Below are 12,511 nucleotides of genomic sequence, written 5' to 3'. Positions count from 1 at the left end.
AAACAAATCAAGCCAAACTAAGGAAAGGTACTTTGTATAGAGAGTACTGACACACACAAACACCCCTATTGAATACAGGCAGTCACTACATTTGCTTTAGAAAAATATTCTGTATTTCATATATTTTGCTATTATTCTTAAACTAAAGTTGCTATTAGCAACATTTTTAAAATGTAATACTTTATACAGAGCAGCATGAGCTTTGTATCCTCCTCTCTTTCTTAAGGGTCAAGCAGGATTTCTTCTACACTGCTGAATTACTATGCCCCCCCCCCCCCAATTTCCTGAGAGGAATCACATACAAAACATACTATTTATGTAGTGCCTGAGTTAAGGCTGGATCTCTGCACTCTGCCTTGAGGGTTGACACTTTGGGGGTCATCCACATGTTTTCTTGAAGACAAATAATAGATTTTAGCTGGTGCACCTTGACTTCCACTCTGCTCATTTGCTAAAAAATTCTCATCCCTGAGTTTCTAGTAGCAACAGATAAATGGGCATAAATTTGCAGACATTCTCAGTGGATGATGTTTGTCCAAAGGGCTTCAAGAAGATACATTAGTTTATGTGAACACTATTATCTCCCTTTCTGAAGCATTGTTCAGGAAAACATTTATAATTTCATTTCACTGAACACCTGAAAATAAAGCAAGCAGAAAATGAATCAGCAACAATTTATTTATTTGAAAAAAATAGAATGAAAGATAGAGAGACACATCGAGTCATAGAGAGATGAAAAACATACAATAAGCATATCACAAGCCATGTCAATTGAAATATTAACATATACTGTTTAGGGATATAATTCTTCACTATAATTTTTCTTGAAAATAGTAATAAATAATTTTAGATATTTTCTAAGTGCGGTAAGAAAATCTAAGTGTGGCAAGTTTTGCAAGATTTCCGACAATTCAGCACTTATTCTACAAAAAAACTTGCATGTGATTGTTTTGAACAGAAAAACAATTTTTCTGCAACAAAATTGCATTTTTGGCTGATACAAATTATATTTTAATGCATTATAGCATTTTGTATAAAAAATCTAGCATTTTCTGTGTAGAAAACAGCACTTTCTTCGCACAAATTAATATTTTTCCATTGAAGTATTCATTTCTATATGGAAAAATTTTGTGATGTTTCCAAAAAGTTTTGTGATTTTTCCAAAAGGAGAAATACATTCCCCAAAAGGAGGCATGTTATATTAGAAAGAATATAGTTCATGTGGAAAATAGAGCTGAGGTATAAACAAACTATCCTAAGAGAATCCTACCTAAAGTCCTATACATAAATGAAGGAAGATTGGAAGTCAAAGGCATATAATCATTCAGGGCAAAAGTGCAATTCTTTGTTAAAGTTGTTCTGAAATAAACCCACAAATAATGTTAACAATTGTATAGTTTTGAAGACTATTCACTGTTCAGGATTGTGTGCAAAATTCCTGTGTGTGTTTTTGCACAAAGCTATGTGATTATTCTGTACAAGAAGAACAGAAAAAAATTGCATTTTCATCGCTTATTTTTCATCCATGGTTAGAGAACTGTAGATCAAATATGACAGAAGTGGTGGTTGGTGTTCAAGGAATGAGACAGACAGTTCTTCAAACTAAGGACTGTCCTCTGAGAGCCATTGAAGTAGAAGACTATCTTCAGTAAAATAGGACCCATGCTCACTCCAAATATCTCTGTGTAGAATAGAAGATTGCTCTTACTGTCAACCTTATCATTTCATCTAAAACTGAAAGGTGCTGTACAAAGATTAAAATAAGATAGCTTTACAAGAAACTTAATTTGTCTTTAGTGCATCAGCCATGCCATTTAATAACTGCCACTGTCTGGACATGAATGCTGAAATACCGTATTTATCGCATCAGTCTTAAAGGATAACCATTTGAGAGAACTCATCCTCTTCTAAGAAAGGCGCTGGGATCACAGGCAAACTCAATTACATACAGTGACATTCTCGGAAAGCCTCCTGAAACCAAAACTTGTGGTTGCTGTCATAATTACACAGCTATCAACCCCACAATATGAGAAATTAATAGATCCAGCTGTTATGATGCAAAGTTCAATCAGTTACTGATCCCTAGGAAGAACTTTGGAACAATGTCTACTCTGCCATAATTTCTTCTTTTCAGGCAAAGATACGGTATTAACTAAATCGGTTGATCCTGAAGGATTAAGCTGATTCCCTTGACCAGCAGGATCTGTAGCTTCTGAGAAAGAAGAGAAGTTTCATGGGGATCTATAGATAAGTTCATTACTATCAGTATTCTGATGAAAAGTTTTAAATTGAAGAAGCTTCATGGCAATGAGGAATTTTTGTTATCTATAATTTATGTGCTGAAACTAATCATCTCCAAACTGTCATTCATGGCCACACATCTTCTTTTGATAGTACTGCCACAGATAAGGTAGCTCATTGACTCTGTGCATCATTGAAACCACATCATCCTGAATTTTCATTATGTAGTGCCAACCAAGGAGAAAATTAGCTACTTTAGACCTTAGAAAAGAGCCGTTAGCATCTTGATGAACTGACCTGAAGCGACTAAAATGACTAAGACAATATAGGCACTTCTTACAGATGCTAATATAGCCCCAGCTAGAGCACATCTGTAGCTGTAGACTCACAGAGGAAGTGGTGTAGTAGTGCCAAAATTTGTTCCCTCCCCCCAAGCTCTAATGCGCACGGCCTATGGTCTGGGATTCTATTAAGTGAAATCCAACATTTGATGATCCATATTTGGGAACTACAGAAGCAGTGTATGAACTAACAGGACCGTGAACAATCCAGGGAGTCATCCTTCATCTTCCCTTCTATTACCATCCTCTACAAGATGGTGGTCTTGCTGATCTATGCCAACTTTTTTATCTGGCTCAGAGAGGAACCTTCTATGTCAGACCTCATTTGTAATACTGTGTCCAGTTCTGGATGCTACAATTCAGGAAATATATTGGCAAGTTGGAACATGACCAGAGAAAGGCAACCAAAATAGTAAAAGCTTTCAAAGCCAGGCCCTATGAGGAGTGGCTTAGGGAGCCGAGTATGTTTAGCTTGAAGAAGACAAAATTAAGAGGGAACAAGATATTCCATTTTAAATATTTTAAAGGCTGTCATATTCTGTTTTCTGCTCCTCTATAAACTAGGGCATGAAGCAATTGATTCAAATTGCAGGAAAACAGATTACACCTAACCATTAGGAAGAACTTCATGGTAGTAAGAGATGTTTGGCAGGTAGTAAGAGATATTTGGAATATGATGCCTTGCAGCATGGAGGACTCTTCTTCCTAGAATCATAGAATTAAAAGAGACCACAATGAACATCCAGTCCAATCCCCTGCCATGTAGGAACACATAGATTTCATCACACACCATTAAATAAACATTTCTAAACACTTAAGAAACTGCCATAGATTGTGCCATTCACATGACAACAGCTTCAAATATGGGGTAGAGGTATCTTCCCATTTCTGAAGTGTGTGTTTTCCTCACGATTCCCAAGTAGATTGGCAAATGAGTTATTCCTCAATTCCCAGTGTAGAGACATGTAAAAACATCCAATTTAACATCTGACAGGAATCTCCCCTTGCTTGTTTGTAAATAAAACAATGATGTTGTCATGGAGGGAGAAGCCGAGATGGGCAGAATCAATTCTTTTCTGTCTCCATTACTGTTTTAGGACTAAGGGGGCATAGCAAACAAGATATTCAAAACATTCAGGAGAAAATAGAAAGTATGCAGATCATGTGCTTCTTCTAGTGTCTCTATAACTTTAGCATGCTCACTCTTTCAACACTCTCCCCTCTTCCTGTGTTGGTCATAAAAGTTGTTTTGAACTATTGCCTCTCTGAAATTCCTGCTGTGTTGCCAGGCTTTTGTTTTACCTATCAAAAGGATAGAAGAGAGAGATTTAAGAGAGCCAAAGCTTCATTTTCCTGCTTCCTCCTGAAAAATCATAAGAATAACCCTTCTATATATGTTGTTGTGAGTTTTTTGGGCTGTAAATTGAGCTCCCGAGATTAAAGAGAGAAGTTTTTCAAAAAAGAAAAAGAAAACAGGAGAGGGGCAGAGGAGGAAACAAGTCTTTACTGTGTGACGGCAGATCAAATGGATATATCTTTTAAAAAGTGAAGAGAAGGATTAGACGTGATTGAGGTACAAAAATCTTCCATTTAATTTCAAAATGTAATATGACGAAGCTTATGGGGAAACTTACTCTTCCAAAAGTTTGACTTATCCTGTGCGATGAAGTCCATAGTCAAAGCACTCCTGAAAGAGTCTGGGTGGCTATCTGTCAGGTGTGCTTTGACTATGTGTTCCTGCACGACAGGGGATTGGACTGAATGTCCCTTGTGGTCTTTTTAAACTATATGATTCTAGGAACATTAGCATAAATGATCTGTTTTGTTTTTGGTGTTTTGGTTAGTCTTTACTTCCAAGTTTATGTTTGGAAAGCTCTAAACAATCCTTTTCAAAAGACTAGTTAAAGAAAATGTTGAGAAAACCACGGACACATTGAAATACACGCAAGCTGTAGAGATAATTCAATGCACCAGCAAGTTTAAAATAATACTATCAAAAATAACACTTAGTTAAGAGTTTCAAACTACTTTTGGTAAATTAATTTTCTTTGTGTTTGTAAATCAAGAAGCATGTTGAAGCAGTGAATGTTATAGCTTATATTAGAAGGAACAACTTTTATGTATAAACTTGTGCAGTACAAGGCACATTGTAAAGCTATTTAACTACATGAGATTGGTTTAAAAAACAAATCTTTCAACTAAATTTAATATCCAAATGCTAAAACTTAAAGCCTTCAGATACATCATGAAGATTTATGGCACTTCGAAGCGAACTTTAATTCCCCAAGCCAACAAATTGATTTCACTCATCCATACAGCAAGATTCTTTCTACTGTGACAGTATGGTCATTTCCAGTTTAATATGATTTAATAATCATGCTAAGTATTAAAAAAATAAAAATAAAAACACAAAATCTCATTTTTTGTTTGTGAACTAATGCATGAGGAGTGCCATAAACTATCACAGTACAAAGGAAAAATCTACCTTTTTGATTGTAATTTCAAGGATATACAACTGATATCAATACTTTGAAATAAAAACACACATATGATTGCACACATCTATTTATAACATATCCTGAAAAAAGGGTGTATTTATCATGTCAACATGGAATATACAATGTTATATGGTTAAATACTATCTTATCATAGCCATTGAAAGCTTCTCTGACTGGAAGACTTTATAGCATAGCACAAAATATGCAGACTTTATTTTAAATTTTAAAATAGAGGTTCTCCAACCTGGATGCCCAAGGATTCTGGGAACAATGGCCTAACAACATCTGAGGAACCAAGTTTGGAAGCCACTTGAGGGGAAAAGGAAAAGGGTAGGAGTCCCTAACTAGAGCACGATCTCTAAGAATGTGTTCTAATTTTCCAAGCAAAAATGTAGAGTGGAATCTACAAATGGGCTATATTCCCAGCTTCTGTGTGAAGTATCCTGTACAGGTTTGACTCCTCTTAGTGTTATATCTGTTTTAATCCAAACTAAAATTTGTATTGGCTCACAATATTTCATTGGCAGAAGTCAATTCGGACCAAAAGGGGTGTTCCCTATTTTTCCCATATTCTTGCTGTATCAGATTTTCAGTCATGTGGTCACACTGAGTGATTCTTTTTATTTATTTCTACCCCCCCCCCCTTGTGCATACATGTACATCCACTTTAATTCCAATGTACCAATAGCTTTTGTTGTCCCACCCACATGCAATACTATTATTATTAAACTTTATTTATATACTGCCCCCTCTCCTGAAAGGGACTCAGGATGCCTGTGCCTGGAAAGTAGATGTTCACATATAAATGCCAATACAAAAAAATGGCATTTGAGGATAACAAAGGTATACAGTACCCAACAAGTGGGTGTTTGCCTTAGTAGCCATACTCAAACAAAAAATAGAGAAGAAATCACACTTTCCAGTAATGTTTGAAGAAAACAAAGAGAAGAGTAGTTATGTTTCTCTGGCAAGAATGGATAGGCGACCTCTAGCCAATTTATGCCATCCTCCCATTGGACCACCTAGTGATAGGACCCCAATCTAACATGGAGCAATGGATACATATCTGCTAAATCCTGATTTTTCTGGAAAATTTTTGAGAGTAAACGAGTTATCTTTAAAAAATGGAATTAAGCCCTAATGTTTTAGGAAAAAGTAGATTCACTGTGAATCCAGTAATACCTGTTTTGATTGTATCTATACTGAGGCAAGTTCAAATTATTTCACTTATATGGATGAGTTTTAAGACAGATGAAGATTTTTTAACGACAACAAGAAAAAATTATATAGGCTGTTGCACTTCAGGCCAGGAAACACCTCTGTACTTAACCACCACATTCCAATCCAAATAAAATCAGCAAAGCAGTTTATTGAAGATTATGTTAAAAGTACTTCAGCAAAACAGTAAAAATTTAAAAGTCTATATGTGTACAATAGTCCACAAGGTTCAAGGTACAAGAGTAATCCAAAATCCCAAAGCAACAGGACATCTAGCACAGGAATGCAAGAAAATCAGGAAATACAAGGCGGCATAAAATCCAATACAAAAATCAAGGAACAATCCTTCAAACTTGAAAGCATGAAACAGGAGCAAAGACATGAAACTAGAATTCCCCCAGAAAGCTTGGCTAGGACTTGGCAAGAATGGTTGCCTTATTTACCAATGTTAACCAGACTGGCTGGAAAATCATCCCAGCCTCTCAAATAAACACATGAACTCATGCCTCCTAACATGACTTCCTGATAGGGGTCTCTTCTCTAACAAGCACTGTGACCTTTGAAGATTCTGTTGAGTAGCACAAAGTTTATGAAAACTGAGTCTCCTATTAACCAGCTCATTATCTTGCAACTCATTATTCTCTCCACCTGGGATTTCCCTAGAGAACGACTCTTCTGCAACATCTTGGCACCTCTCTGGAATGTGACCTTCACTAACTGCTTGAGACGCAGACTGATCATTTTCAGGACTTAAAATCTCATGTTTTTTTAAGTTTTTATTATGCTATAAACACAAATCAACAAGCCAAATCCCAAGTGTTACACATATAAATCCTGAGTAATTCAACAAATATTAAAGACATATGGTAATTTACACTGGTGTAGATTACATTTTTCCCATCCTCCCTCTTTCTCTCCCCCTCCTCAACCACAGTATATTTCTACTAATCTTGCAGATCCAGCCACTGGTAAAGTCTTTGTATTTTTTCTTTGATGTGATCGTTGGCTCCTCCATTTTTCACCCAGTTGAAGTACACCTTCCATCTATTTGTAATGACATTTTCTTTGTGCATTCTTGGTGCTTGCTTAGTCATAATTCCCGTAATGTCACTTGATCATACATATAATCATTCCAATTACTTAAAGTCCATTTTGATTTGTCTTTCCATCCTCTAGCAATCACAGCATGGGCTGCTCTTATTGTAACCTTAAATAACTCCTGGCAATTGGTTTTTAAAATCTCATGTTGGCTCACAGGCTCAGAGTTCCCATGATCCACTTCCCCATTTACATCGATATCAGCCACAACCATGGGATGAACTACAACATAGGCTGCCTTGCCTTTCATGAATAATGGAAAGAACCATCGAAAGGCATCCATGTGTACAACACAGTGACCACCAGTAGAATTTCTGAAGTATGCAGCCCCTAGAGCAGTGGTTCTCAATCTGTGGGTCCTCAGGTGTTTTAGCCTACAACTCCCAGAAATCCCAGCCAATTTACCAACTGTTAGGATTTCTGCGAGTCGAAGGCCAAAACATCTGGGGACTCACGGGTTGAGAACCAGTGCCCTCGAGCAAGACAATGAGGTAACTTTCTCACACATTAACTACAGACCTCACAGGAAGCATTTCTCATCTTTAAGATAGCTCCACACAAATTAGTGTTCCAAAGATGTTGTGATGAACATTATAACTTCAACCAATAAATAGAAAGGAAGCATCAGTAATACACAGTACATGCTTTTGATTTATTTCGAACTAGGATGTTTGGCAGATAGGGTATGACTTAGGAAACAACATTACTCTGATAACCTGATGGCACAAGTGGTCTTCAACTACAGCTGTTTGATTGAAGACATTTGTATTAAAACTAAGACAAGAGTTTAAAAATAGCAATGAATCAAGACATCAAAGCTGTCAAGCTACCTACGAAAGAATTCCAACAATTCCAGTAATACATCCAGACCAGCATTCAGGATGTCTAGCTTCAATTTCAACCATGCAGAGCAGAAATTGCATAGAAATAGCACAGAATGAATTGGCTAACACTGAAATTGCAACACCTGAACCACGTGAAAAATGTAAAGTCCAGGATAATACTATTTGACTTGTAATTATTGAATTCTCTGCAATGTTACCCAGTGGCTTACACATATGTACTATAATATGCCAGTGTTTCTGATCTATGCCTACTAGAATTCTTTCTGTATTCCTCTCAATGGTATTTTTCTCCATTTCTTAGATTAGATTTGTGCATATATGTGTAGGTGTATACCATGAGGCTTTGTTGCAAAGAATATTATCAGTTATCAGTCACATGTTGAAAACATCCAACTTAACATACTTCTATATCTGCAAAAACTGGGGGTTTCCTGAATCTTCAAAAGCCTTTTTCATGTGTGTGGTGCATTGCCTTTTAACTAAATAGAAGTAAAAAAAAAAAAACAGCAGTATGATTTCTTATTACCTCTGTTAACCTTATTGGAATCCTCTGAAATAACATCATCATCATCATCATCATCATCATCATCATCATCATCATCATCATCTTACCAGTCTCCAAAAATTGGGAGTCAAAGTAGCTTACCTTTTATAAGAACACAACAGTAAAAAAAGAACAATACAGTTAAAAATAATGCTCTGAATTGTCCATGCTCCTTCCCTCAAAAGAGGAAGCATTAGCTAAGAGCAGTCCAACATGGCCCAGAAATGCTGTGGTAGTCCTATGAAAGAAAAGGCTTTATCCATCTGGACAGACTGAATCGGAGAAGTCATGGCCCTATGTTTGAAGATTTCATCAGGCCTAATGTTGATGGGGTTACTTGGAGATTTCTAAATCAATGTGATGGCACTTAACAACAAACAGCAACTAATTTCTATGTAAGGCAAGTAGGACAAGAAATACATTACTTCTAAAGAGGACGGTTCCAGACATTCATAGACACTGCTGTTTGAGCTACACTCACATCTATAAGGCCTTTCTACGTTCAAAGCAGCATATTAGATTTGGCAGAAGTCATTCTTATTTGAAAAGGTACAGTTGGGAAGGGAAAGCTGGAATAAACTTCCTTTATTTTCACATTAAACCATGGGATTCTGAGTATTCTAAATATCAACACAGATAAACATGCCAAACCTCATAGATGCATACAAACTCAGCTAACAGATGCACATTGAAACTGACATTTATAATCCTGTCTTGGTAGCTAGAGCTACAACTGATGGAATAACTGTTCCTAAAAAGAATATATTAACTTCTTGAGCATTGATTTCACTTCCCTGAAGGGGAAGGGAAGGACTCTAGATAATAATAGTCAGTTCTTGTATGGATGGCCTTAAAAGAACTTTCTATAAACAATTAAACAATTTTTGGCTCCTAGCAACATGAGACTGGTTACAAGTAATGGTTCACCTTTTCAAATCTATCTTGTGGGTTCTGATTCTCCCTAGTGAAAATCCACATGATTTTTATTACTGCAAGCTACATTTTGAATTTAATCATATAAACAGATTGTAGCAAATGAGAAACATTTCCACACTATTGGAATAATCCCTTGACATTTGTGCTCAGCATGAGTCAACAACAAGAGATAATATCTACCTTCCATTTTTGTACCAGTACCTCGGCAATTTCACACCGAAAGCAAAATGTTCTCTGGAGGCCAACTAGATCTCAGGGCTGCTGTGCCTATTCAAGCAAGTAGACTGTGGAGAGAGTTCTTATCTGCATATCAACATAGCTCTAGCATTTTTGAATAACATTCTACTGGATTCAGTGTTTGGTGGAAATGAAGGTGACATAAAAGATGGTCACATTGTATATATAACTGCACAGGGGGATTAAAAACAAAGCACATCAAAAGGTAGATTAAACTCTTGTAAATGTTTGAAAATGTTTAACATATGAAGCTGCTTCAAAATGCATTTTATTGAAGAAAAAAGGTCTTTGGCTTTTTTATATCACAAAAAAGATAAATAGCAAGAATGGTGTACCAATTACTAAGTATTTTGCAACATGGGTCTCAAACTTATGTGGTGCACTGAACATTGGTTAATGTGGGCTATATGAAAGCAATTTCAAATCATTCTTACAAAACTATGACTTTTTCAGTCCAAATCCTGCCTACCTTGTATAATAATGGTGTGTGTGTGTAAGCATATTCTTCCAATAAATAAGGAAACAAAATCATTGAGTTAACCACTTTTTAATCTTAAAGATAAGTGCTGTATTTATGATTGTGTCAAGCTGTGGACTGTAAAATATACACCGAACAGACCACCTGGAGTTTGTAGAAGCACAGAGGGACAGATCTTTTGCTAAGGGTTATATTAAAGGTTACAGGAAAATAATATATGATATTTTTCTTCTGCAGTCTTCTAATATTATAAGCAATAACAGTGGGAAACAGGAACTTGTACACCCAATATAATACAAGTAGCAATTTATGAGAAATGCATATGAAGTAACAAAGCACTTTTTGGAAGTACTAGCATTGCTTTACAATTTGGATTCACATATAGCTGGTTGGTAATGAAGGGATAATGCCCCTTCAGGAAAGGAGATTCGCCAACAACCAGGGAACAGAAGTCAAATATAATTAAAGAAATACCATTTCTAGACTTTGTTGTGTTAAAAGATATTGCTTGAATGCTAATCCCAAAGCAGACGATTTCTTTCTTTTTTTCATTAATCGCCTAAGGACAGAAAACGATCAATATTACTTACAAAGAGCTACACCTTTTGCGCTATGCAAATTTCAGACCTGAGCTCTAATCTTCTAGTTAAATAGGGAAAATCATTTTTGCCTCAGGTCACTAGAATGAAACTTCAAGAGATTAAAAATAACTGCCTTACCCACAATTGCTTTCCTTTGAAATAAAAAAAATCCTTTATTGAAAGGAAAGATAAAGGAAGCTAAATGAGAGTGTGGGGATATGCTTCTTTTGCATTTATAATGTGCTTTTGACTGTGATTCAGATATGCTTATGTAGAAGTAGGCACAACTAAAACTACAGAGGCTAAACATACACTTTACAATTAATGCAGTTTGAAATTATTTTAACTGTCATTGCTCAGTGCTATGGAATAATGGGAAGTGTAGTTTGGTGAGGCACTGACACTGGAAACAAAGAACTTGATAAATCGCAAGTCCTGTCATTACATTGAGCTGTAGCAATTGAAGTGGTGTCAAGCTGTAAAATTAAATGATTCAAAATGTGATGAAAATAGAATGCAAGAAGTTAAAGGAAGATGGAACCGGGTCAAGAATTATATTATGAATATGTCTAGAGATCAGGCCATAAAAATAGAATACAAATGTTGTATAGTATGTAAATCTAGAAGGATTGTCTCAAAAAGGATTAATATATAAAAGAAAACAATCATGGTGGTGGTGGAAATTGTAACTGTTGTCTTTGTGTATGTGTATGCCCTAATTAATATGTGTGTGTGTGTGTGTCTGTGTGTGGTGTCAAGCTGCATTCATTCTAGAGCGTAGATGCACTTTGAGACCCAGTGACTCTGTATGCCCTTCATGCTAAAGGGATGCATCAACATGTAGCTCAATTCCATTATTCAATATGTTTGTTATAGTTAAAATTTGCAAAAGGTACGTCACATTTTTTTCACCAAATCTCTTTCTCTTTATCCCTACTGGTCATGCAGCGGCAACCCGAGGCAACCCTTTGGTAGAGCACTGCCTGGTTGACCTCCAAGTCAAGGCACATAGTACCTAAAGCCAGCCAAATACTTTCAACACATAAACACATCCTAGAAGAACCATCACTTTCTCCCTCCTTGGCATAAACAATGCAACAGGTATGCAAGTATTTACTTATTTCATGCTTTGACACATAGGCAGGCCATTAGGCCAACAAACCAAAAGTGTTCTCCCAGCTGGGTGAGATTATGTTAGGTTTTCTACATTTTAAAGGGTTTTCTATTCCACATTTTTATGATTAATATTTTTGAGATATCTTTTCCTCTCAAAGATGAGAACATTTGTGGACATTAACATGCAACAATAACACATTAAATTAGCTGCCTGTCTCTGAGTATACTATCTGAGGCAGCAATCTCACTCTATCTCAGCCATGTGGATACAAGCAGACATCTGTTATAAGCTAAATGCTATTTCGTACATGCATGTTTTGCCAATTTTTAACCCCTGAAGCTGATGAAAGAAATATATGTATCTGTGCATGTCAGAAC

At 36.2% G+C, this 12,511-nt stretch overlaps 1 protein-coding gene across 2 annotated transcripts in view; it reads right to left on the bottom strand.

The window, feature by feature from the left end:
- Positions 1 to 12,511, bottom strand: part of PRKN (parkin RBR E3 ubiquitin protein ligase) — an 878,318-nt gene that overhangs the window by 612,651 nt on the left and 253,156 nt on the right. The gene's annotated exons all lie outside the window — the stretch shown is intronic.

This window comes from Anolis sagrei, chromosome 1 (assembly GCF_037176765.1).
Source record: "Anolis sagrei isolate rAnoSag1 chromosome 1, rAnoSag1.mat, whole genome shotgun sequence".
Classification (NCBI taxonomy): Eukaryota; Metazoa; Chordata; class Lepidosauria; order Squamata; family Dactyloidae; genus Anolis; species Anolis sagrei.
The sequence above is the reverse complement of the archived record's forward strand: the minus strand, read 5'-3'. Positions and strand labels throughout refer to the sequence as shown.